Source organism: Felis catus, chromosome C1, assembly GCF_018350175.1.
Source record: "Felis catus isolate Fca126 chromosome C1, F.catus_Fca126_mat1.0, whole genome shotgun sequence".
Lineage (NCBI taxonomy): Eukaryota > Metazoa > Chordata > Mammalia > Carnivora > Felidae > Felis > Felis catus.
In genome coordinates, this window is record NC_058375.1 from 47,860,853 (window position 1) to 47,888,794 (window position 27,942).

The following is a 27,942-nucleotide window of genomic DNA, read 5'->3' on the forward strand; positions in this document are numbered from 1 at the left end:
ATGCTCCGCTGCCCTCCTACAGTTGGGCCCTTCTTTCTCCTCCTCTCCCCCTCCCCCTCCAGCGCGACTCGCGCCCGGCTCTTCCCTCTCCCCTCCCCGGCGCGTCTTTCCCGGCCCGCCCGGTGCATTGTGGGCTGACGTCTTGGGGTTTGACTGTCTAGTGACGGTGGCTGCCGCGAGCCAGGCGGACGCGGGCTCTCGCCGCCTCTGACCGAAGCGGGCTCAAGTTCAGGGCTCGGGCGGGAAGGCAGGAGATGCAGGCACCCGGAAGGCTCGGGAACCCGGCCAGGTGTCTGCGGCCAAGGGCGCGGGGTGGAGGGAGGTGTTTCCCCACTTGGGGGGCTCGTTGTCCCCCACGGGCACTTCGCCTCGGTGCAGGGCTGGAGGCCGAGCGCCAGGCTCTGTGCCCCCCCGCACTTCCGGGGGGCGGGAGCACCGCCCTTAAGGTGGCTCTGTTAAGTCCCCTGTGGGGGCGAGTGAAAGTGGGCTTAAGTTGAGGGGCGGTCTCGAGACAGTGGGCCCCCCACGTTGAGGACGCTCCGAAGTTTGTCTCCCGGTCAAGTTCACAAGCGACGGACAGCGCTGCTGTCTGGCTGCGCCTAGAAACCAAGTGATTTGTATTGCTCCAAACTGGGCGCTCAGCTAAGTCCGCGTTGCACCCCCTAATGCCCTCTCCAAACCATGGGAAAAGGGGTGCGAGGGTTCACAGTTTTGCTTCGATGGCGAAGTTTTTTTTATAGGGGGTGGAATTGGGGGGCAATTCAGCTTCCAGTTGTGAACGAGCGTATAGGGAATCTGAAACTTGGGGAACCCCGGTGATCGTCTACTACCCGCCCCCGCACAACATGCCAGCACACTTTAGACACACTTTACACACACGCACACACGCACAGACACACACACACACCCTCCGGTCCTGATTTGCTTACAGGAAAACGAGAACGTGAGACACTCAGCAAAAGTCACGCAACGAGTGAGCGAGTCAGGGATAGGACCAGGATTTAAAATCTCGCCGCTCCCGGCCGGGTGGTGGGCCCATATCCTGGGTAGCCTCTAGGAAGCGCTAGACACATGTAAGTGGTTCCTTTTCCGCGGTTGTTATTCTATTCTCCCCCTACCCCGCACCCCTTCGGGACAAAAGTGTATGGCGGAAAGAATACTGAACTCGGGAATCGTGGGTTCTCTCGTGGCCAGAGCTGCCAGGGTGTGACGTGAACAAATCGCCGAACTTCTCCGGGATCCTTCAGATCTGCAAGTGGGGCCGGGGAGACCCACCTCACAGGGCTGAGATAGTGCAGCATCATCGCCTCCAGGCCGGGAGGCGGTCGCCTAACAGCCCCCTTCCCTGCCCCGCCTCAGGGTTTCCCAGAGCCTCGATGGAATGCCAGGATAGGAGTGTGAGTTGGCAGGAGCAGGTGTACTCCTGTGAGGAGCAGTGAGGGGAGGAAGCCGGGACGAAAGGAGAAGTCAGCACTTTCCCGTGCCTCCTGTTGAGGACTGGGGCAAGAAGCTGGAACTGCAGCAATTTACATACTTAGCTTCTAATTCTGGCTTTTCAGCTTCTGAACTTAGGGGAATTCAGCCTTGGGTTTATGGCCCAGAGCTTTAGGGTATTTGTGGCTCTGAGAGTTCAGATTCAATGGCCCGACAGCAGCTAATGTCAGGGAAGTCTTTTCTTCACTCCTCTCATTTTCTCAGGCAGCAGAGGAAAACCCAGCGGCTCCTGTGAGCACTGGGCATGGAGGTGGGGGGGGGGGGTGTTAGGGATACAGTGATGACAATTCCAGTTACTTTTCTCAGGGAGGAGACGTTCTCTATTCTGTGGCCCTGAGTCATTTTCTTTTGTAATCAGGGAGCTGGTGTTCTCAATGATTTTGTATGTCAACGGGAGCAAAAATAAATTTCACGTATTAAACACCTACCACCAGCCAGGCATTCACCTGAGGGATTGAACTATGCTGTTTCTTCTTACAACCGTGTCGAGCTGCATATATTATTATTTGGATTTAACATATGAGGAACTAGGCCCAGAGAGGTTGAGTATCTGGCTCAGGTCACACAGACAACAGGAAATCGACCTCAGGTCTGTGTTACATTCCCTTGTATCTGCTCCACTCTGGGAGGCTTTCTTGTACTAGCTGTGGGGGAAATGGCACTTGGATGGTGTGGAAGAAGAAATGACCGCGCCTGACTCTGTCTCTCTGTCTCTGTCTCTCTCTATATCTTTTGCCTAAGGGTTCTGTGTGTTTCTCTCTGCCTTATGTGGTTTAGCAGGCTTCTTTTCTTCTTATGTTGAGAAGTAGCCTATTTCATCCAAAAAGTAACAGATCTGTTCATGTTAACGCCCCTGCTTGAAAGCTTTCATGGCTTCCTCTTATGACCAGGAAAGAGTTCAGAGAGGCGTTTGCCTGAGAGAAGGGGTCTTTCACAGTCCCATCCTGCTCTCCTGCCTCATCTGTCACCGCCAGTATCAGTCAGGAAAGGCTGGGCTCTGCTCCCCTAACAAACAAGCCTGACATCTCAGTGACTTACCCCAGGGAAGTTTATTTCTTGCTCATGCTACATGCCCCACTCTGGGTCTGCAGGGGAGTTCTGCTCATGGTGGACACTTGAGGACTTCTTGACCCGTGCTTCTCATTGCTATCTTGGCTGGGGGAGAGAAGGCAGCAAACCAACCATTCGCTGGCTCTCAAAGCGTCCACCTGGAAGTGAGACCTGCTGCGCTTCTGCTCGAGGTGTCATTGGCCGAAGCAAGTCACGTGGCGAGGTCCAACTTGACTCCAGCCGAGTGTCTGGAAGGGAGAGAGCCGGGAATATTTGCGGAACGAACACCAATGACTCTAGCAGTCTCCTTTCTGTTCACCGAATGTTTGGCTTACTGTCTCCCCCTACCCTGCCCACCCCAGGCAGAATTTCCTCATTTTCCCCCGTAAGGGGGGACAATCCTAAAGATTCATCTAGTCGCAGTATGTCAAGCTCACTTTCCAGGTTCTGGGTGATTCGTAGTCGACTCTGTATCAGCTCCAGATGTGACTCTTTTTTTCTAAACGCGAGGCGTCTACCCTGCGCACCTCAGTACGTAACAGTAGGAGCTAGGAGAGCTGCAACCGGCCCACGGTTTGGAAAGCAAAGGAATGGGAAACCACGGTAGACGCCAGGCAGTCCGCTGAGCAGACACGTTCAGCACCCCGATTAGACCAGCACCCCGATTAGACCCTGATTCTGCCCGCTGCGTGTAGCTGCCCTACCCATGGCTCTCCATGACCCGGGGCTTTGCTCTCTGAGAAAGTCTTCCTTTTCTACATCTAAAGCAGCCCTAAAAGCTTTAAAATTCGCTTTTAAACATTAGGGGAGGTACAGAGTGATATTAAGTCTCGAATCCGGTCTCCTTTAATGCAGGCGGATGCACTTTTGGCAGCACAACTCTCACAAAAATGCAGCCTTCTTATCTGTGTGATTCCAGGCGTTCCATGAGCTAACAGCCACAGCCAGTTCTTTCCTAGACTCGCTTCCACTTCCACGTTTTGCTGTATTTCTTTGCTTTCTTGCTCTCATGCCTGCTCTCTCTCTCTCTCTCTCTCTCTCTCTCTCTCTCTCTCTCTCATTCACTCCCCCCCACTTCTCCTCCACTCTCTCCTGACTTGGTTTTGTGTGCTTTGGGTTTACTGGGCTTTGGTGGGAGAGTGACACTTTCCCTCCCTTTTCCAGAGCCAGTTCATCCAATTGAAAGCACGTGCTGGGCAACGTCTTAATTTATCCAGAGGTTATAACAATAGGTTTGAGGCCATACCCTTGACTTGATCCATACTTCAAGGCTGATTTTAACTGGTCTTTATTTATTTATTTATTTTTGGCCAAAAACATGTCTTAATTTTATATTTTACTGCTTGAGACTGAAAAACAATAGCCTCTTCTAACCCTATAAATACCTCTGAATTTACAGATTGTCCCGGCTTTCTTTCATTTCTGCTTACAAGCTGGGCAAACCTTCCGTGAGCTCGCTCATTTCTTTTTTGTAGTAAGTTTCCAAATGTATCCAACAGCCACCAACACAGGCTGCTAACATTTTGTTTTCCAATTTTACAATCTCTTGCTTAATTTATTAGGTTCATGATATGCCTTCTCCATTATTACAGGTGATATGTCCACCAAATGGATCACCATCCTGTTAGCTTCTGATAACAGTGTTCTTAGTTACTGGCTTCTAAATGAATGTTTACCTTTGTTCTTGTTGTTGTTACATTACTGCATGTCTCAGTGCTAATTTTTTTTAAGTTTATTTTTTTTTAATTTGAGAGAGAGAAAGGGGGGGGAGGGGCAGAGAGAGATGGGGAGACAGAATCCCAAGCAGGCTCCCTGCTGTCAGTGCACAGCCCAATGCAGGGCTGGAACCTGTGAACTGGGAGATCACGACCTGAGCCGAGGTCAAGAGTTGGACACTTAACATACTGAGCCACCCAGTCGCCCCTATATGCTAATTTTTATATCATTAAGGATAGGCCATGTTTGCGACCATAACAAACAATTCTAAAGTCTCAGTGGCTTAACAAAAACACTTTATTTCTTGCTCATACTACATGTTCAAGGTCAGAGGGGCTCTGCTCAATGTACTCATTCAGAGACTGAGTCTGAAGAAGGTTTCATCTTGATAAATGCTTTACATAATCATCCCAATCACCTCAACAGGGAAAGGAAACGTGACGAATTCACATTGGCAGTGAAGTTTCCTCCCAGAAATGACGCGCATTACTTGTATGTACGTATTATTGGTCAAGAACAAGTCACACGATCCTGTATTGCTTAAAGGGTGCAAGAAAATGCGATCCCACTATGTGTTGGAAGTCAAGAGCTGGAAAGGCACACCTCTGCACAGGCTGGGTTATGCTGTGGTAGCAATACAAAAATCTTACTGGATGACAACCAAAACATATTTTTCATTCATACCGCATGCCGATTGTGGGTTGGCTGTGTCTCTGCCTCACACAATATCATCATTCCTCTAGGACCCTTTCTGAAACATTGCTGATCGTCATGGCAAAGAGAAAAGAGCGTGGTGCTTAAAGCTTCTGCTGAGAGCAGTTCTCATTGTCAAGCCTGATGTCAGTGGGACCAGGCAGCAAGTGTTTGCAAACAGTAATATAGTCCACTGTGCCCTGAACTACACAGGGTCTCAGCTGCCCTAAACATTGTCAATTCCTCTGGTGTTTTTTTTTTTTTCCATTTAATTTTATCCTTAATCAAAATGCCACCTGGCAAACTCCTACTTACCCTTCAAGACCCCGCTCAAATTGTTGCTCTCTCTGAAGCTTTCTGCTACCCTATCTCCCACCCTATCCTCAAATAGTTATTATTTTCTTTTTTTTTTAATTTTTTAATGTTTATTTGTTTTTGAGACATAGAGACAGAGTGTGAGCAGAGGAGGGGCAGAGAGAGAGGGAGACAGAACCTGAAGCAGGCTCCAGGCTCCGAGCTGTCAGCACAGAGCCCAACGCAGGGCTCGAACCATGACCTGAGCCGAAGTCGGATGCTTAACCGACTGAACCACCCAGGCACCCCAGTTATTATTTTCTCTAGCTCTCACCATACTTGGCACATACCTGAAGCAGAGGATGTTTATGACATGTTCTCATAGATGTCTGCTTGTATCCCTGACTCCAAATCCAGGAGCTGTGTCGAATTTATTTTTTTTAATGTTTATTATTATTATTTTTTCAAATTCATTTTTTTTTTATCTCCAATGCTTAGTGCCGTGCCTGGCACATGGAAGGTTAGAAGGTGCTCAACAAATGCTTGTCGATGGATTTTTTTTTTAAATAGCCTTTTCTATAGTGGAATGAAGGGGGCATTTTAATAGTCAATACAGCAGTACTTTGTTTTAATGCATAAAAATTGGAACTCCCTTGCTGAAGCCTCCTTGAGTGTATCTCATTGCATTTGGGAGAAAACCCAGCATTATTTACCTTGCCTATAACATCTCACCTGATCTGGCCTATGTTACCTCACCAACTATATCACAGCCATGCTGGGTTTGACCATATGTGTCAGGGTGGCCTAGGTTAAACTACAATTATAAAATTCCAAATCTTGGTGACTTAAGCCAAAAAAAATTATTTCTTATTCCTCCTCCATATCTGTCAAGGGTTGGCAGGGACTCTCTGATCACATTGCCTTCTCTGGGACCCAGCCTAATGTAGCACCTACTTTCAGGAACATTACAGATCTCGTGGTAGAGGGAAAGCAAACTTTGAAGGGTCTTGGCCAGGCAGTTAAGCACCTTTGCCAGAGAATGTAACAAGTCACTTCTCACAATTCATTGGTTAGAACTAGTCTCATGGCCCCACCCAGCCACCAGGAGACCAGGAAGTGCAATCCTGTTTGCCTGGAAGGCAGAGAGCTGTAAGCATTTGGTGACCAGCCCTGATGACTCCCACACTGGACTTCTCTAGTTCCTCAAGCAAGATAAACTGTTTCTTGCCTCAGAACCTTTATATCAGCCTTCCCCCTTCTTCGCTATTCCTTGGTCAATTTCTATTTCCTTTAGATGTTTGCTTAAATAACACTTGAAAAGGCTTCCTTTCCTACTGCACCCTTCCCCCATCTAAATTCGATTCCCCTCTTATACCTCATAAGACTGTTTTTTTATTTTTGGTTTTCTGCGTTGTTTTGTTTTTTGTTTTTTAAATAGCGGTTGGAAACTCCGGAGTGTAATAAATAACACCCCTTTCTTTCCCTCTTGAGTTTAGAACCAGCTGGACATTAGAGATAGGAATCAGATGAATGGACATCACAGTGTCATTGTGATATAGGATAGATTGTAGGGCATGCAGCCACAAGGCCACAATGGGTTTCCTCATGCTTTACCTGGAATTAAACTTACCTGTTGGCCTCTGGCAAAGGTGGGAACTTGCAAGCCACTTCCGAACATACAGTGAGTGTGTACATCCTATGGACAAATGGGTCCTGAAAAGAGAATGCAATGGTTGGGGTGGGCATGCTGGATCTTTCTACAGACTTCAGCCATCAGACAACCCACACCTTCCCCATGGGGAGGAAATAAGGGATGGAGAAAGTGGATGAGAAATTACTCTAGCAAATGTCCCCTCCTGGAAAGCTGAAGCCAAGGAAATGGAAATTTCTTTGTCTCAGTCGAATTTACCTTAGCTTATTATTCCATATTTCCCTTATTAATTGTTATTTTGAGATCTGTTTTGCCCACCAGAGGCAGGATCAGTACATCCTTTGGTCTTCACTGTATCCACAGGATTTAGAACAGTTCCTGGCACATAGAGGGTGCTCATTAAATCTTGGTTACACATCAGAGCCCCTGCGGAAGTCCTTCTTTTGGATCAACTCTCTATAAAATTTATTCCTGCTTGCTTGAGACTGCTTTCCAATCTTGGAATTTTCCATTATCTTCCTCATCCTCCACCTGCTTTTTTTCTTTTTCTTCCCCAGGTTGTCAGCTTGGATATTTGCATTCACATCACAACTGGAGTAAAGAGGCAGAAATGAAAATAAGAACTGAAATACAAGTAAGTGAACTACTGAGTCATTGGAAAGTATGCATGGACTAGGTTTTGGTCAAGGAATGGCTCCTGGGTGGCTCAGTTGGTTGAGCCTCTGACTTTGGCTCTTGGTCCATGGGTTCGAGCTCTTTGTTGGGCTTTGTGCTGACAGCTCAGAGCCTGGAGCCTGCTTCAGATTCTGTGTCTCCTCTCTCTGCCTCTTCCCTGTATATGCACATCCTCTCTCAGAAATAAATAAACATTAAGAAAATAGGTTTTTGGAGCACCTGGGTGGCTCAGTCGGTTTAGCATCCGACCTCAGCTCAGGTTATGACCTCATGGTTTGTGAGTTTGAGCCCCACACTGGGTGCTCTGCTGTCAGTGCAGAAACCGCTTTGGGACCTTTGTCCCCCTCACTCTTTGCCCTTCTCCCACTTGTGTTCTCTCTCTCTCTCTCTCAAAAATAAACAAAATGAAAAAAATAAGTTTTGGTCAAAGAGGCATGGGTAATTGGGGTGCACACCATCACCCTTATGGTGATGTCTCTTCGGCACTCAAAACTTTCACACAGCTTCCGAGATCATAAAGTGGAAGTCCTCTTCAAGGCCTGCCCCCTTTCCCAGTATGGGAATCCCTTTGGCATCATCGTCACTACTTATGTACTTCTGGTGATATTCAGAGCTGGGGAGAGGTAATCCTGCTGAACGCTGCTGGCTGGACCTCATTGGGAACACTGTTGACATGAAATTGTGGACCGCAGTTTTGGCCAGCCAGATCTCAGAGGAGGTCAGTCAAATGGCAAGAAGCTGGCAACCACGTCCCACGGAGAAGGAACTTGGGGGGAAAGGAAGCGACGGTGAGAGCATAGACAGAAGGCTTCAAATAGCTGTTCAGGTGTTCCACAGGAGAGTTGGCCTGTTCGGTAGGTTTTGAGGTCACAGCGAGGGTAATGTTTAGAGGCTAGAAAGGAAAGCACGGCAGTATTTAAGGAAGAAATTTCTGAAGTCGTGGTTATTTACCAATGGGAAAGTTGCCTTAAATGTAGAATTGAAGGCCATTCATTCAATTCATATTTGTTGTCTTCTATGTGGCAGACAGTATGCTGCCTTAGTTTATGATCATTCCTAGTGAGCTCGTAGTAACTTGTGGTAATTGTCACTTTATTTTGAAGGTTCCTAAAAACCATCTTTAAATATTGTCTTTTAGAATTTTTCTGGGGATGGTGACCAACGTTCATGGTTTATCAATTCTGGAATTGACCCTTTTTTATTCTCAAAATTTGGAAATCTGAGGTCATGTTTTCTCATGTGCAATGTTAGTTCGATGGACGTTCTTATATCAAGACAACAAGCGTTTTCAGTATTCGTAAACCAAAGTGCCCTGTACCTGGGACCACTTGAGACTGGATACTCTCTGTGCTCTAATGTATAACAAATATTTGTGGCAGAAAAACTGCAAAGTGTCCACCAAACCCCTTTTCCTTCTATGTGTACCACTGAACTACATTTCCTGGCCTCCTTTGTAATTAGGTGTGGCCATGTGGCCGAGTTTTAGCCAATACAGAGGGGATAAATGTAATGTGTGATAGCTACAGGCCTGTCTCCTAAAACCATCTCTCCCGATCTCCTGGTGAAGTGTAAGGGACATAAGGAAGGACAGAGCCACAGATGAAAGGAGCCTGGGTCTCTGAATGATCACACGGAAGATTGTCCACTGACCAGAAAATTTGCATCCGACTTTTCCTGAATGGGAAATCAACTTTTTGTGTTGAACTGCCAAGGCTTGGGAGCATATATGTTAACATGGCTAGTGTCTTCTTATTCCAACTGGTGCTGCAGAATACTGTCAGGGAATACATGTGGAACTGAGGTTAGGGATTTTGTTCTACCCTTTCCTGTTTGAAGCGAATTAATGCGGGAGACAGAAGTAAAGGACCTAGCACTTAATTCCATACTGATGCTTCCTATTGGTAATGCTTTTTTTCCCATATAATTTGTAAACTTCATGAAGCATGTGGCCATGTGTTATATCCTCTTCTATATTTAATCTTTCACTGGATGTTTGTTGAGAAGTGCCAGGTGTCTTTCCAAAGAAATACAGGTAGCACATTTTGTTAACTGTGTTACTCATTTATTCAACTACTTTGGATCATTTACTATGGGTTGGCCACTGGTAAACAGTGGGGACCAAAAGCTACAGTAGCTGCCTACAAGTTGGGGTATAGCAAGGAAAATAGACAATAAGGAGGCAAGACTAGTCGGGTATGATGACGCTATGAGAAAGAAGGCTGGGACGTTCTGGATGCACAGAGAAGGGACATCTGACAAGGGTAGTGGCCAGAGAATTGTGCTCTAAGGAGGTGATGAATAAATTGAAACTTGAAGGATGAGTAGGAGTAGCCAGAAGAAGAGTTGGTGGAGAAGAGTTGTTCTGGGACAAGGGAATGAATGAACAAATGTCTGTCTATAGGGCAAGATTATGGTGCATACTTGGAGGGACCACAAGGCAAACTGGAAAGGAAGAATGGAGAGGATGAGCACGATAGGAGGAACCTGTAGTAATTGTGGGCACACACTTAATGAATGCATGCAGAAGGCCTTGCAGTAAATGTGTACACATTTATGTAGGAGGAAATACGGCTGATTAACCATCAAGGTGTCAACAGTTGTGATATTTGGGTAATTTCCATTTTCCTCCTCATGTTTTTATTTTTGTTTTAAAATTTTCTGCAATCAACATGTATTACACGTAATAAATAAGAAATAAATGTTTTTTTCTTATTAGTTGTGACTGCACTTGCTGTCCCTCATTGGATCCTCACGGTAGTTCCTCTGAGCAAATGGAGGCCTGGAGGTGATACCCGGTGAAGCTGGGATTAGCTTTCCTGAGGTCCCATTCATTCTGCTTTCTCTCCCTTGCACCTGCCTTCCCTGCAGTTTTCTAAGTAGTGATGATGGCTTTTCTTGGAACTGCTGACATTAGTGTCATGTTGCGTGTTTCTGTGTATGTAGTTGGCAACGTGGAGAAAATGGGTCAACGTTCTCATGATCCTGACCTACCTAAGAGGCTCCCCACATAAAAAGGATGTCCTCAACCTATGGGACTACATCATTAGACTTGCTTTTTGTGATACATCATTAGATGTCCTTTGCCTAGTGATTTGTCATTAAGGGGAGAGGGCTACTGATAATTTTTTAAAAGGATGTTAGGGAAGAGATTGTTTCCCATTATTCTTTCAACCCACATCTTGATTGACCGGCATGCTGCTTGGCCAAGCCAGTGGGTGATGAATATCTACAATGAACACCCAAACACTTGAAAGTCTTAAAACACTGTCTTAACGTTCTCTAAATTGGTAACAAATCACCTCCCAGATCTCAGAGTCTTAAAACAAATGAGTTTATTCCATGCGCATGTTACACTTCCTTCCTGATTTAGGCCTGGGCTCTTTCTTTGAAACAGGCTGATGTAGCAGCTCCCTGTCTGAAATATTGCTGCTGTGCGCCACAGGGAAGAGAGCGAGGTAACACCAGGAGATAGCTCTTAAAAGTTTTGCTCACCTGTCACTTCCACTCACCTCTGATTGGCTAGAGGGTGTCCCAGGGCTTGACAGGGAGGAGCAGCAAAGATTTTGACAAACGCCTCGGCTCTGTGAGTGTCAGTTTCTTTATCTACAAGGTGGAAATAGGTAAAATATATTATGGTACATTTAAACCATGGAATATCATGTAGCTAATTTAAAAAATGAGTTAATTGCCCTTAAAAAGATGAGTTGACCTGAAGAAAAAAATCCATGAAACCACATTACACGAAGAAAACAAGTTGTAGAGTGATGTATGTAGCATGGTCTTGTTTTTGCATAAATTACAAAAACTCTATATCTGAGTATATTTATTTGCGTGAGAATATTAGTAAGAACAGCTAATGCTTAATGAGTGCCTACGTCATATGCGCATGCCTGTGCCCAGTGCTCTTTACACGCGTTTGCTCATTCAATCCTTCGAAAATCCAGAAAAAGGAGTAGAAAGTCACCTATCAAATGCTTATTGTCAGCTACCTTCCTTGAGGGTGGGATTAAAGAGATTGCACTTCATTTTTAAAATATATTATTTCTGTAAATTTTTACTTGTCACAATAGGTGGATTAATCAGCTTTTGTCATGAAACAAACCACCACAAAATCAGAGTGCTGTACAAGGTTAAGTATAGTTTTCCTGCGTATGGGTCTGCAGGTCAGCTGAGGTGGCATACACTTCCTAAAGTCCCTTTCAGTGGCCTCTTCTCTCCGTTGCACGTGCCTCCCCTGGAGTTTTCTGAGTAGCGATGGTGGCTTTTTCTGGAACTGCTGATTTTAGTGCCCAGCTGCGTGTGTTCGTGTGCACCCTAAAGAAATAGGGTTGGGGTCAAATGCAGTTCCACTTTATGTGTCTCATTCTGGAACCCATCCTGGAGAGGCAGGATCTATCAGGGTACTGTTCCTCTTGTGGCAGAGGTTGGGGCAAAAAGAACCACAGGAAACTTTTTAAGGTCTAGGCTTAGAACCACTATATTATTGTTTTTGCCCACTTTCTATTAGCTGAAGTGAGTCACATGGCCAAGTCCAGTTTCAGTGGAGCTGGGAGGTCATGGAGGTTGTGGAAGGAGATAACGAATGTTTGCGGTACAGTCGTCTACTACAATCAGCATTCCTTGCTTTGTTAGTTATTAAAAATAACAATAAAGTGAGGGAAAGAATACTTAGCTGGGAAAGTTTAAATTGTGCTCAATGTATTACCAAATTGCATTAAACATTTCTTACAAATACAAACTCCATGTTTACAATTATAATGGGCATAGTCCACATGAACATGGACATTTAATTAACCAGGGTACTCATTGCCTAGAAGGGCAGGGAGGCATTTACACCACCTTGGCGTGTGCAGCCCGTGGTGTGACAGTCTAAGCATAGTTCAGAGACTTTAATGGCCCTCTGTGTGCATTCCGGCTATTGTATGGTCATCTGCAGTCTGAGGAACTTAAATCGTGAAATCACAGATTCTTAGAGCAGGAAGAGTTCTGGTGCCCACGGCAGGCAGGTGCCTTCTAACTTACATGGATAGCTGCTCTTGCCAGTGATAGTTATTCTCGATCGGGTGTGTCTTACATTACTGGAAAGTAGTTTGGGAAATCAAAATTCCTTCATTTGGCTAGTGGGGACAGTGAGCCCCCCAGCTGTCACTTACCCGAGTGACCCATTAAATTAGTGGCTAAGATGAGATTTAAACACAGGTGTCTAGATTAGGCCCAGGGCTTTTTGCTTTTCTCTCTGGGTAACGTAAACATCAAGCGTATGTTTGATCATTTGGGAGTATTCACTAGGCCCTGAAAGTTCCATTACTCCCTTTAAAAAACATACTGTCTTCTTTTTCTACTGCTCCCTCTGTCTTAAGAGAACTTGAGCACTTCTTCGACCAACTACCTCTGAGGCCTGCGAAGAAAACACCAGTTGGTACAGACACTGAAATAAAGAGCACCATGTTAAATTCCTGAAAACACTGCCCAGGAATCACGCCTATTTTCATTTCCTTTCTATTCGAGGTAATTTAGAAAATGTCTGCTGATCTAGCTCAGGGGAATCAACTGCACAAGGAAAATGTTTTATTAAGGGCCTTGTTAGGATTAAGAGCTGTGTTCCTCAAATTTCAGCGATTTACCCATCACTTTTTCCATTTTGCTATATTCATTTACAGTCTTAATACTTTTCTCTTAAAGAGATTTACTTTCTTAAAACTTAAAGATGTTTTTATAGGAGATGATGCATTTCAGTTGTAAACTGATAACAAATATCACTTGCCATAAGCATTTAGATCTTTGTAAAATCATGTAAAAATAAATATATAGTCTTTAAAATAAACAGATTTGTCCTTATACCACTGAAGGTATTCTCTTATTCTACAGGAGGTAGGCATTCTCCACTAATCTATTGGAAAGTATGGGCTTTGGAATCAAGGAGACTTGGGTTCAAATCTCAGTACATTCCTTTCCAAGTAGTATAATCTCAGGCAATTTCCTTAAATTTTTGAACATCAATTTTTCACGTATAAAGTGGAACAAAAACAGTTGTCTCATAGTATGTATGTCTCTGTGTGTATGCTTGATGTGTGTATGTGTGTTCAAAAAGCATTGAATATCATTCCTGGCTTATAGTAGGAGTTCAAAAAACGTAGCTACCTTCTTCTTTCCCTCTTTTTTTTTTTTTTTTCAAAGTGGCTTTCATGGACTATATTGTTGGATAGATGAATGATCTGTTGGTAGTATTAATTGTTCCTTGAATAACTTACTGATCAATTGCTTACCATATTGCTAGGAAATGTGCTAAGTGTGGGTACAGTGAAAACTGGGTAAATGGACTTGAAGACTTTTGGATTCAAGTATGTTTCATCGCCTTTGGATGAGTCACTTAACTTCTCTGAGCCTCAGTTTCCTCATCTGCCATTTAGGCTTACTTCAAAGAACTTACATAAGGAATGCCATAATAACAGATGGGAAAGCCTCTGATGCATTGATACAGGCATTTCTGCTATAATGTGACATGTATATTCCTGAAAAGCTTTGCGTTCTGCAGAGTTGTGCGTTAAAAATAACAGAACTTTTGGGGCGCGTGGGTGGCGCAGTCGGTTAAGCGTCCGACTTCAGCCAGGTCACGATCTCGCGGTCCGGGAGTTCGAGCCCCGCGTCAGGCTCTGGGCTGATGGCTCGGAGCCTGGAGCCTGTTTCCGATTCTGTGTCTCCCTCTCTCTCTGCCCCTCCCCCGCTCATGCTCTGTCTCTCTCTGTCCCAAAAATAAATAAACGTTGAAAAAAAAATTTAAAAAAAAAATAACAGAACTTTTTGCAAAAATAAGGTTGAGGCGACCAGTGAAAATGTGTATTATATTGTAGCCACAATGCTAAGATAAAACTGTAAATATCCTAATAGAAATAATAATGCTTTCAAAAAGACCTGTTAAATTTTGACTAAAGAAATCTATACATGCACACACACTATAGCAAATATGACTTGACCTTAAAACTGGTGAAAGCTAGGGGCGCCTGGGTGGCTCAGTCTGTTTAGCGTCCGACTCCAGCTCAGGTCATGATCTCGCGGTCTGTGAGTTCGAGCCCCGCATAGGGCTCTATGCTGACAGCTCAGAGCCTAGAGCCTGCTTCAGATTCTGTGTCTCCTTCTTTCTCTGCCCCTTCCCCTCTTGCGCTCTGTTTCTCTCTCTCTCTCCTCTCTCTCTCCCTCCCTCTCAAAAATAAATAAGCATAAAAAAAACCCGGTGAAGGTTGTTTGATGGAAGGCATAAGGGAGAGAGAGGAGGCTGCTGAATTATGGAGGTGTGGGCAGATGCTTAAAGACAGGGCACACCGTGCAATTAGCTCTTTTAAGAAAGAGGACGACGTAGGCGAACAGCCCAGCGGGAGGATGGAGGGTGAAAGGGCATTACACCCAGTACCCCGGGTTCTGTATGCCTCTGAGGCAATTGTATGTCCCCGTGTGGTACGGTTTCTGCTCCGCTGCCGTTCCTCAGGGGAGCAAAATGCTAACATCCTGGGAAAGACCAGCGTGAAATAAGGTGGCTTGCGTGTATGTTACACTGCTCTCGTTGCTCTGGTGGTCAGTCTTAGCTTCTCTTCAAGTCACGTGTGTCACAGTATCATGTAGTAGAGCACGGCTGCCCACGTACACTGCTGTGGAGGGCGAGGAGTGCAGTTCTTTACGAAGAGCCTGCCCCAGTCCCAGGCTTCGTGAGCTGAACAAGCAGAGACTTCCAGAAGTAGAATACATCCATCCAGGCACTCTCCCCCTGTGCCTCCTTCCCTTCCTTCACGGTCTGACCGGTCCGCTTCCCCTCCTCTCCTTGGTTCCAGGCTTGCTCTTCCTCACTAGCCTGTGACTCCTCGAGAGAGAGCTCTGTCATCGTCACTGCTGTGACCTGAGGGCCCGCACAGGGGCCCTGAAGCTGAACCCCTTTTCATAGGGCAGGGAAGGGCCCTGGACCCACTGAAGGGGTTCCTGAGCTCCCCGGAGTGCATCGGAACCAATGGACCACTTTGATATGAGGATGTAGGCACTCTGCCTGGACAGGGACAGTGTCTCATTCAGCTCTACGTCCAGCACCTCTATGGCTTCCAAGGGAGGTGGGGACTCCTCAGTGCGTCCTGGCCCTACTTTACCCATGGAAGAGCATGAAGGGGCGAGTGGCTTATCTTCCTCCTCAGCACCCCTCCTTCCCTTGCTCCCTCACCCCTCCCTTCTTTTCATTCTTTCCACAAATATTGATTGAGGCCCTATCCCACACCACACAGTATACAAAGTCCTAGGAATGAACCGGTGGGCAAAAAAGACATGGAGTTCGCCCTCATGGTACGTCTATATCGCCTAGAGGTGAAGCACTTAACCTCCGGAGCCAGATCGTCTGGTAGCTGATAGCTGGCTCTGTCCTTTACGCACTGTGTGAACTCGGTCAGATTCCTCTCTGAATCCCAGTTTCCTCATCTGTAAAACAAGCTCGTAACAGAACCTCTTTCAGAGGGTTGTTATGAATATTAAACGAATTGATGAGTACCTGCCCCAGTAAGTGCCCAATAAACATGAACTGTAATACCAGTATTAGAGTTGCTCTGTATAGATGCTAAATAAATATGAAATCACAATAAGCAGGAAGTGTTATGAGTGGAAAAAAAAAAAAACAAGGTGGGAATTGCATATAACCTGGAGCTATGTTTTCCCTGGGGTGTAGCTGGTAGAATATGTGAACGTTACCTAACAGGGAAGTTGGGGGACAATTGAACTACTGTCCTAGAAGTTCTCTATGTATTTCTGGGTTTAAAGAAGAAAAACGATGGGGCGCCTGGGTGGTTCAGTCGGTTGAGCGATTGACTTCAGCTCAGGTCATGATCTCGCGGTTTGTGAGTTCGAGCCCCGCGTCAGACTCTGTGCTGACAGCTCAGAGCCTGGAGCCTGCTTTGGATTCTGTGTCTCCCTCTCTCTCTGCCCCTCCCCCACTCATGCTCTGTCTCTCTCTGTCTCGGGAATAAACAAACATTAAAAAATAATTAAAAAAAAAAAAGATAAACGGGGCTTAAAGTGGATGATCAGAAAGGGCCTCTCTAAAGAGGGGCTACAATATAAAGGGTGTAAAAACTGACACTGGGAGAGGAGGGGGTTTGGGAAGGGCATTCTGGGCAGAGGAAAGGCAGGGAAGAGCCATCACCGATGATTAGGTATCGAGGACTTTCTTCTACGGGCTCTGCACTAGGTCAATTTTGTTAAAAGATCTTCTGTTCTCCATCGGTCAGTTAAAGTGTCTACTGTATGGGGAGCTCTCAGTTGTGGCTTTTAACCACTGGAGCCGGGAGACTGGTCTCATCCATATCCCAAAGATTCTAGAACTCTATGTCTTTTCAGACTCTGACTGTGGCTCCCTCTACACCGCCTTGTCTGTTGGGCAGTTGTTTTAGTTCTCAGGTTACACTTGAGCAAAAATACAGAAAGGAAACATAATGAACATGTGTTTCTAGGTGCCACATTCCAAATTCCAGTGCTCACTTTGGCACAAAAATTGGGGTGATACGGAGAAGATTAACTTGGCCCCCTGCACAAGATGACACAAATTTGGGAAGCGTTCAATATTATAAATAGATAGATAAATAGATAAATTCACTCCCAATTCCTAAGTTTTAATCAGTACGTGTTACTAGCCACATACAGCTTAGGTAACCTTGGCCATGTCATCTCATTTGCCTATTCATTCATGGATCCTCATTCAGCAAATACCTATTGAGCAAGAAGTATGTGTTAGTATGACAGGCTAGATGGGTCACCCGGGGCCTCAGCTTCTCCACCAATAGCATGAAGGCCGGGGCCAGACCACTGGTTTTCAACTACAGTGTTGACTCCCAACCTCCACTTTATTAAACAAATTAGAGTGGATTCAAGGTTATTCCTTTCATAGCTTCAGCGTACTCCCCGGTGTACCGAAAAGCTTTCTCTAGGGGGAGAGAAAACAGTGGCGTGACAGCTAGCAGCTGGAAATGTTTATTATTATTACCCAGAAATTGTTTTCTCTGCCTAGACTGTTAGGATAGTGAGCCTCACCTGTCCCCAGGACTCCATGGAAAGGGTTGAATGAAATAGAGAACTGGGTGTTCTCTGAGGCTCTTCCTAGTTTTGACATTCTCTGAGTCCTGTGATTCTTCCTCTTTTTTTCTTTGGCTCTTTCATTTAACACCATTTCATATGCATGTTTCCAAGAAGCCATGTGGTTCTCTCCCATGTTAGACTCAGGGACTGTACTTCAGTTTTGCTTGGTAGTTTCCCCATAAATCCCTCCCTCTTGATTCACTCTACAGACCTTTTCAGAACCTTCATTTCAGTGAACCCTAGTTGTGTGTGTGTGTGTGTGTGTGTGTGTGTGTGTGTGTGTGTGTCCCTACACTCAAGGTCTTTATCCCTGATAGCAATAGGCACTTAGTAACTGTTGGACAAATTAGTGAATTCTCAATGATTATCAGGACCCTCACCGCACACTTATATACTTGTAATAACCTTTGGATTATTTGACATCTTGTGAGGGTATTAATTCTTAACATGGAATATCATTAATATAGATACAAAGATATAAGCAGGCTTTGTGCTTTATTAGCAACTGCCAGATTGCCTGGGTGCTTTTGTTTTCTGCAAATTGCTGATAATACTTGTGGTGATTATTGATAACATTATCTTAAATGATCAAGTCAAGGAGTACTTTCTCTCCATTTTTTTTCTAGGTGTCCATATGCTTCTCATTCTAAACCCCGGCAGTTTCCCTAAAGCCGGTCAGATCAGTACTGCACACGCTTTGACTTTAGCCAGAGAAAAAGAATGGGGCTGTGCCAGCTGTAGGTACCAGCAATGTTTGTGTCGACCCTTTTGCCAGTTCAACGCCAGCCTGCTTTGGGGTTTTCCGTGACGATGGCGATGATGATAGAGATAACTATAGCAACGCTGTGAAAATATTATTAACTCCATATTAGAGATGAGGAAACTAAGGCTCAGAGAGGTGACACGGCTTACCTTTGGTCACACAGCTAGGAATTAGCAAAGACAGGATGGACTTCTGGTTCCATCTGACTCAAAGCCTGTCTCTTTCCACTAAACCGTACTCCACCACACTCCCCAAGTGGAAGTTCGAGGTCAGGAGCCTCATGGGACCAGCAGGTCTGTCAAGTTCTGCAGGACTGAGCTGTTTATCATTGCAGAGGACACTCATCACTGCACTAATTACATTAATTGCTGCCCACTCTGGGGCTAGGTGGGTGGCTTAACAATACCTAGCAACGTGGTAATGATGCCTGGGCCTGCCTTTCTGCGTGAAAACATCTGACTGCTTTTTTCCCCCCCTCTTTTAAACTCCTTCCCATGGTGGCCAAAGATAGTAATTATAGGTTCTATTGGTTGGGAGTTAGTAACTCTCTACCTTGTAGGGGAAAGGTCAAGACTCCGAACTTTGGCCTCCATCAACATCAGCTGTGTGCTTGACATTTTATTTAAGGAATCCTTTATAATCCTCGTGACAGCTCAGAAGTAGGTATTATATTATCCTTGTTTTGTTTATAGGGGAACCCAGTCACCCCTTTGAGATCACGTAGCCAGGAGGGGCTGGAAACAGGCTTAGAACTCAGGACTGTTGGAGGACAGATTTAGCTTCCACACATTTCCCTACATCAGAGCACCTCTCAACAGGAGATTTTTTTCCCTCCCTTTGCTTGGAATTGGATTGCCAGTATATTTGAGTCTGCATGTCCAGAGAAGCAAGGCACCGGGGATTGGTGTTTTGAGGAGTCCTCTGTTGCTCCGTGATGGATATTTGACATTTCAACCTTCCAGCTATCACCCTTTCCCTGAGCGTCTTGAGGAAATGTTAACAGAGTGTTTCAGTTGACTTTTTAAGAAGTAATTTGAAGACTACATCTGTGTACTTCTTGGGAATGGACAAGATGGCTTTGGCAGTTTATTATAATTGGGCAAATGACTTAACGTCCTCAGAGATCCAGATAACAGAGGTTAATTTGGGAAGTAATCAACTTTGGAATGTTGTGTATGCATGCACTTTAGGGGTGTGTCCATATCTATATGTATATGTATACATGTCGATAAATGTACGTGTGTGTGTGTGTGTGTGTGTGTGTGTGTGTGTGTGTTCATCAAGAAGTATGATGAACTCCCATACTGGCTGTGTGACCTTGGAGAAATTACTTATGTTTTCCGGGCCTCAGATTCCTCCTCTGAGTACAGGCTCATTATTCCTACCTCGAATGATTGTTAGAAGATGAGGTGGGGTATATGAACACCTAGTACAGAGATTAGCACATAGGAGGTATCCATTTGCCTTTTGCTTATCCCAGAGTCTGACATTCAATAATTGGTGACTGAGTTCTTGTTTGATATGTAAAGTGTTGGAGTACTGGTGGGCTTAGATGACTTGGTTCTTTTCTTACCTACCATCTATCTGTAAATGAAGCTTAAAAATATGTTTTACTGAAGTTCAACACCATTGTGTTGTGTAATGACACAGAGTTGTGGTTAAGATATGAGGGGCTAGACCAGCGTTTGCGTCTTGGCTTTACCACCTCCCAGCTGTTGTGAATTGGGCAAGTCACTTAACCTCTCTGGGCATTAGTTTTTTCGTTTCTAAAAAGAGGGATCATAACAGTTCTGACCTTGTGGGGCTGTTGTAAGTCAGGGAAGTTTTTGAGGGCAGGGACTATGTCTACAATCTTCTCTGCACCCAGCCAGAATGAGGTTTGGAAAGAGCTGGCTTTGGACTTAGACATCCTGTCGACTCTGATTCCAGCACTCCCATACTGGCTGTGTGACCTTGGAGAAATTACTTATGTTTTCCGGGCCTCAGATTCCTCCTCTGAGTACAAGCTCATTATTCCTACCTCGAATGATTGTTAGAAGATGAGGTGGGATATATGAACACCTAGTACAGAGATTAGCACATAGGAGGTATCCATTTGCCTTTTGCTTATCCCAGAGTCTGACATTCAATAATTGGTGACTGAGTTCTTGTTTGATATGTAAAACATCCTTTTCTCTCACACTCCTTTTTCTAAAAATTTTTTTAATGTGTATTTATTTTTGAAGGAGAGAGAGACAGAGCATGAGCAGGGGAGGGGCAGAGAGAGGAGGGAGACACAGAATTCAAAGCAGGCTTCAGGCTCTGAGCTGTCAGCACAGAGACCGACGCGGGGCTTGAACTCACGAGCCGTGAGATCATGACCTGAGCTGAAGTCGGACGCTTAACCGACTGAGCCACCCAGGGGCCCCCTGTCACACTCCATTTTTATTTTTGCCTTTCCAGCCTTTTTATTTCTTCCCCTCACCTTCCCTTCACTTCCTTTTCTTTGTCTTTTTTAATCTGCTCCAATCTACTGTGACTCAAGGCCTCCATCCAGGATTATCTGTCCCCTGGACGATTACAGCAGCCTTTTCCCTGGCCTCCTTGCGTCCATCCGGCCTGCTGCTGTTTATCCTTCCACAACCTGCACAGACATTGCTATCCTTCTGTGCCACCCCCTCCAGTGACTTCTCATCACACCCAGAGCAGTCTGAGGCTCTCACCGTGGCTTGTCCCGGAAAATTCTTCGGACCTGTCTTCCTCATGCCCTGTCTTAATTCCCCCTGCTCCAGCCTCGAAGGACTCCTAGCCTTACTGGAACTTTTCAAGCACATTCTACCTTTGGCTCTTTTATACCTGCAGTTCCCTCTTCCGCCCAAGTATCTGGAGATTTCACTCTTACTTCATCTGGCTTCTGCCCACATGTCCCCTTATCAGAAAGGCCCTCTTTGATGATCTGCATGAAATGGCACCCCCAGCCTCTCCCACTTCCCCACTGTATTTTCCTTCTCACTTCCCAGTGAGATATTATATATTTATTTACTTTTTATGGTCTCTCCCCCCCCAGTAGAAGGAGAGCTTTGTACGAATAGATTTTGTTTTGTTTATTTTCCCCCTGTTTCTATTTTTTAAATTGTATTATAGTTGACATATGATGTCATATCAGTTTCAGGTGCATAACATAGTGAATCTACAATTATATACATTATGAAATGTCCGGGGTGCCTGGGTGGCTCAGTCAGTTAAGCATCTGACTCTTGGTTTCGACTCAGGTCATGATCTCACGGTTCGTGAGTTCGAGCCCCACACTGGGCTCCTTGCTGACAGTGCACAGCCTGCTTGGCTCTCTCTCTCTCTCTCTCCCTCTCTCTCTGCCCCAACCTCCCTCTCAAAATAAATAAATGAACTTTAAAAAAAAAAAAGGGAATGTTCACTACAATAAGCGTAGTTACCACCTGTCACCCACCCTGCAATGTTATTACAATAGGATGGTTTTCTGCTGTGTCTCCGGAGCCCGAAATACAGTAAGTGCTCAGTAAAGAGTTGCTGGGTACACGAATTTGTGTGACCTCTCCCTGAAATGTCAGGGAAGAGCCTGCATCAATGCTACAGGTGATGCCAGGCCTGAATGGCTCATTGACTAGCGTTTATCTTCCCTAGACTGAAGTGATCAGCATCGAGGAGGAGGAATTAGGGGCCCGCTCCCTTCACCCATGTGCCCCCAGGACCAATGCCCTTTCATGTGTGGCAGTGGCATGCCTGTGTTCACACTTGCACTTCATGCCATACTTGCTGGGCTGTCTGGAATTCCCATGGCAGCTTCACAATATGATTAATCTTGCTCATACAGATGCATACCGATCCCAGATAAGGATCACTCAAGGTTTAAATCTGTCACTGCCACAACAGATGGGAAGTTAGAGGTAGGAGACCGGCTTGTTCCCAGACTATGAAAGCAAACACGCAAAATCTGCTAACCGAACCACTCTCCTCCACTGGTCTCTCCCTTCCTTTCCTCCCCCCTGTCCTGATTCTGTTCCTGTCACACAGTGTGGCAGCTTAGTGAAGTGACAACCTGCACTGAGAGCTCAGGGCTCCAGACCCAATACCCACAGTGAGATCACTGGGAGATCTCAAGCAGGTTACGCCACCTCCCTGAGCCTCAGTTCCCTCTTCTCTAAGATGGGCCTTGAGAACGTACTCAAGAATACTTGCGGAGTGGGAGACGACTAAATGTGACCCCAGGGAGAGTGGCTAGCTCGTGGTGAGCACACACAGATGCTAGTGCCTTCCACGCTGGCTCACTTACATGACCGTGGGCTTTGGGTCACGTTGCCTTCGCTTTGGTCAACTTTTAGAATAGGCAACCCAGCTGAAAATACAGGCAAGGCTTTTCAGATGCAGTACCTTGTAAGGTTTACTCTTTGCATGGCGAGGTTTCTGAAGACTCTGGGTGGGTGGGTGGGACATCACAGCCGTGAGAGGCACTGTTGCTGCTCATATTAGTTTCCTAGGGCTGCTGTAACAAATGCCACAGCATTGGGTGGCTTCAAACAAAAGACATTTATTCTCACACAAAAAAGGTGTCTCCGTGTCTCAGATCTCCCTCTCCTCTCTGTTTTGTTTTTTTTTTAATTTTTTTTTTAACGTTTATTTTATTTTTGAGACAGAGAGAGACAGAGCATGAACGGGGGAGGGGCAGGGAGAGAGGGAGACACAGAATCAGAAACAGGCTCCAGGCTCTGAGCCATCAGCCCAGAGCCTGATGCGGGGCTCAAACTCACAGACCGTGAGATCGTGACCTGAGCTGAAGTCGGACGCTTAACCGACTGAGCCACCCAGGCGCCCCTCTCCTCTCTGTTATAAGGACAGTAGTCATAGGATTTAGGGCCTATCCTAAATCCAGAATGACCTCATCTTGAGATCTTTTTTTTTTTATTAAAAAAAAAAAACACCCACAATTAAAATATTTTTTTTTTTTTTATTTTAGAGGGAGAGAGAAAGAGCACAAGCAGGGGAGAGGGGCAGAGGGAGAGAGAGAGAATCCTAAGCAGGCTCCATGCTCAGTGCAGGGCACTATCTCACGACCCTGGGATCCTGACCTGAGCCAAAATCAAAAGCAGGACGCTTAACCGACTGAGCCACTCAGGTGCCCCTTGCGATCTTTAATTATATCTGCAAAGACCCTATTTCCAAGTACCGAGGGTTGGATATATCTTTTTGGAGGATACAATTCAACCGACTACAGTGTCCCCCGCCAAGAATATCAGATTAGGCAAAGGGGCAGAACACCAGAGTTTCAAGTAAAGAGTAAAACAAACCCTGTTGGAAGGCGGGTAGGAATTGATTCATTCATTCTTTGACCCAGACACACCTGCTGAGTCTCTGCTGAGCTGGATGCTGGGAAGTAGGAATTATGAAGCACAGTCCCTGCCTTCAAGGAGTTTACAGACTGGTAGCGGCCGACAGAGGAACAGGCACTTCCAGCTCAGAATGGTCGGGCTATTCGGGAGGTTGGGCCCCGATGCTGTGAGGCTTAGCAGGTCTGGCTCGGGAGACTTCTGGAGGAAGGGTTGCCACACCTGAGGCCTGAGGGAGGAGGGAGGAGGGAAGAGTTCTGGGAAGAAGGAACAGAGGAGAGAAAGCCTGGCTTCTGTGGGTTCTGCACAAAGTAGGGGCTGGTGGGCTGGAGAGGCAGGCAAGGGATCAGATTGTATAGGGTGCTTTGAAAAATAAAAATTAGAGGGGCGCAGGGGTGGCTCAGTCGGTTAAGCGTCTGACTCTTGGTTTTGGCCCAGGTTATGATCTCACGGTTTCCTGAGTTCAAGCCCTGAGTTGGGCTCTGCACTGCCAGCACAGAGCCTGCTTGAGATCCTGCCCCTCCACCACTCACACTGTCTCTGTCTCTCTCAAAATAAATAAATAAACTTAAAAAAAATTTTTTAAGGGACGCCTGGGTGGCTCAGCCTGTTAAGCATCTGACTTCGGTTCAGGTCACGATCTCACAGCTCGTGGGTTCGAGCCCCTCATTGGGCTGTGCGCTGACAGCTCAGAGCCTGGAGCCTGCTTCTGATTCTGTGTCTCCCTGTCTCTCTACTCCTCCCCATTCATGCTCTCTTTCTCTCTCTCTCTCTCTCTCAAATATAAATCAGCATTCAGAGAAATTTTAAAAAATTAAAAACATTTTTCAATAAAAATTAGAAAAAGGCTTTAGTGAAAAGTGATGTGCCAATAGATTTGAAAATTGTATTTATTATGTTGTATATTTTTAAAAGAACTATAGCATAAACGCACATCACAAGTACAGCTTGAATAAGTGAGCAGCTCCATGTCGCTTAGGTGTATGGATTGTCAGGGTTGGGCCAGGATAGAGGAGACTCTGTGATGGGCCCAGGGCTCAGAATTCCATTTTTGTCCTATGGGTAAACGGTCCCCATAATAGGAAGAACCTGGGATCTGGAGAAGGCAGGCTCAGTTTTGAGCCCCATATCTGGTATTTCCTTGATTGCAGGCAAATGGCTATGCTTCTGTTATCCTCAGTTTTACCATCTGTAGAATGGGCTTAACAGCATCTGCCTCACCAAGATGGTGTAAAGATTGAAATGAGACAAAGCTGGGGAAAGTGTCATGCAAGATAGTTGCTAATGGGATCCTCAGATTCTAACCTGTCTCAGGTCTGGACTGCTTCACTTGACCTTCCTTTTCCAGTTTGTCAGATAAAAGAGAAGGAGAGGAGGGGGCGAATTTCTATGTTTGCAGGGCCTTTTTGTTTGTTTCCCATTCCAAAATAACATACCCTAATCTGGACTGTCACTCTTGTGCCATTCTTCGTCCCTGTCCTTCCTGCTCACTGCTGGCCATCCCATCTAACCAGGCTCAAACGAGGCAGGGAAGGAGGGCAGGGGTTGGGGAAGAGGTTTGAGGGTGGAGATGAATTCGATTCTCTTCTCCCAGCCTTCAGTGAACTGGGACCTGCTATCCCCAGCTGTGTGCTGGGCACTGGGGATTGTGAGTGGCTTGTGGCAGGAGATGTAGGAGGGAAGCATGGCATTCACACTCGGATGGTGGGCTGGCTCATTTGCGGAGGCAAAACGCAAAGAGGTCCTATGACAGAGCAAAGCCAGCTAAGGTCAAAGCCTTCCTGTTAAGAGGCAAAAAGCCCCCAAAGGAATTGAGAAACAGATGAGGCCAGTTTATTGGGTAAAACACCATAAAGAAAGTGAGCTCAGTGCTAGACTCCCCTCTCTCTTCCCATATCAGATTCTTGGCATTTTTGCAACAACTATCTTTAAGCGTTCTGGACCATTCTTTTACAGACATTGTCTTCTATGATCCTTGCGAGAAGCCCCAAGGCTAAGTATTGTAATTACCATCTTTTGCGATTGGCGCTTCCAAGGACTCGCTCCCAATCTGACCACTGTTAAAGGAAGGAACCGACTTTGGACCCACATTCATCAGGCTCCAGAGCTCCCGCTGTCTCCCCTCAGCTCCCCTGTTTTGCTGAATGTATGTGGAGGGGAGCCCCGTGTTTCATCAGGGTGCATCACATCGCGTGCGTTTTTAGTATTTGTGTGCATATGTCAAAAAACCGGCATGCTGATGTGCCTTCCCACTGAGTCGTCCTCACTGCCTTTTGAGAGGCTAAATGCATTTTTGCTGGCAAGGCCCGGCTCAAGGAGAACAGGAAAGGAAGCATACAAGCCCTCTGTGTGGGAAGCCGGTCACACGGGCGAGGGTTGGTCCTTGAACAAACGATTGGGAAATGGCTCTGTTTAGCCCTGGTGGAACTTTACTTCACTGGGGGCTCCTGGGTTTTTCCATGACTATTTTATTTCCAAAGCACAATTCATTCTCTATTCTTGAAAAAAAAAAAAAAAGGAAGTAATATTTGTGTAGCACCCACTTGGTGCCAGGCATGGTGCTGGGTGCTTTACATCTGTAACATCACTTTAAATCCCTGCAAACCCTGCCAAGGGGGCACCGTGGGCACCATTGTTCGTCCCAGGAGACAGATTTAGGAAGGTGCAGCTGTTTGCTCAAGATCACCCTGCTGGTGTGGAGCAAGCTGGGGCTCCTGCCCAGCGCTGTCCAAACAGCAGGCCATGCTGGCATTTTATTTTATTTTATTTTATTTTATTTTATTTTATTTTATTTTATTTTATTTTATTTTATTTTATTTTATTTTATTTTATTTTATTTTATTTTATTTTATTTCATTTCATTTTATTTTTAAGTTTATTGTTTTACTTTACTTTTATTTTATTATTTTATTATTTTACTTTACATTTCTTTTATTTATTTTATTATTTTACTTTACTTTTTATTATTTATTTTATTTTATTGTTTATTTATTTTGGGAGAGAGAGCGCGCACGTGCGAGGGTGCACATATGCCTAAGCAGCCCAAGCAGGGGAGGGACCAAGAGAGAGGGAGCTGTCAGTGCAGAGCCCGATGTGGGGCTCAATCCCACCAACCTGTGAGATCATGACCTGAGCGAAAATCAAGAGTCAGGCACTTAACCCACTGAGCCACCCAGGCGCCCCCACACTGGCATTTTAAAGTTATCGGTAAGACATTTCATTTTTCAATTAAGTTGTAAATTATCTTTACTAATTCTTGACCCAGGATGCTGGCATACTGACTCCACCCCTGCTCTTTTAGAAAAAGAAATGCTTTATCTTTTCATTCCTGAGTAACTGAAGTGTTTTGACCCAGAGATAAAAATCTTCGAGTCAGGTCACTTGAGGGTAGAACGTGGCTACTCTCACTCATTTGGCTTTTTTTTTTTTTCTTCTTTTTTTCCTAAGGCATCTGGCCTCCTTTGAAGACCTTTCTCTGTTATCACCACAGTACTTGGCTCCTGAGGTGGCGCTGGCCATGAAGGTACGGGCTGGACCTATGGTGTGGACGAGCCTATGGTCAGAGAAGCCTCTGTGCTCAGCATCCAGAAGGGCCTCTGAGATTTCAGACGGGCTCAACTAGTCTCCAAGACCAAAGGCCCTGGCTCCCTACTTGCACAGTGTCACCACAGCAGGTAGAAAGAAGTCCTCGGTGCCATTGGAGAACGTTGGCCTCTGAGACGAGCAGTGGGGCCACCAGCCCTTTTAAGGGCTGACGATTTTGAATACCTGAATGGTCTCGGGTTTTGCACTGGGCAGACAGATTGACCAGACCTTCAGAAGTGGAATGAATGATAAAGGTGAAGGTCTTTGCAACCTTAGGGCCAGTTCTTTTCAAATCTCTTTTTTTTTTTAAGTTTATTTATTTATTTGGAGAGAGAGAGAAAGAGAGAGAGAAAGCCCAAGCAGGGGAGGGGCAGAGAGAGAGAGAGAGAGAGAGAGAGAGAGAGAGAGAGAGAGAATCCCAAGCAGACTCTGCACTGTCAGTGCAAAGCCCGATGGACGTGGGGCTCAAACTCACCAGCCATGAGATCATGACCTGAACCGAAACCAAGAGCCTGACACTTAACCAACTGAACCACCCAAAACTCTTTTAAGGTTCATAAAAGCAGGGAGCAAACAGGCGGAGA

The 27,942-nt window shown here is 45.6% G+C and overlaps 1 long non-coding RNA gene across 1 annotated transcript; it reads left to right on the plus strand.

The window, feature by feature from the left end:
- Positions 1–23: 23 nt before the first annotated feature.
- LOC109502354 lies at positions 24–27,633 on the plus strand. The gene is made up of 3 exons (XR_002744510.2): positions 24–1,073; positions 7,456–7,532; positions 27,221–27,633. It is a non-coding gene; the product is annotated as an uncharacterized LOC109502354 (long non-coding RNA).
- The last annotated feature ends 309 nt before the right edge of the window (positions 27,634–27,942 follow it).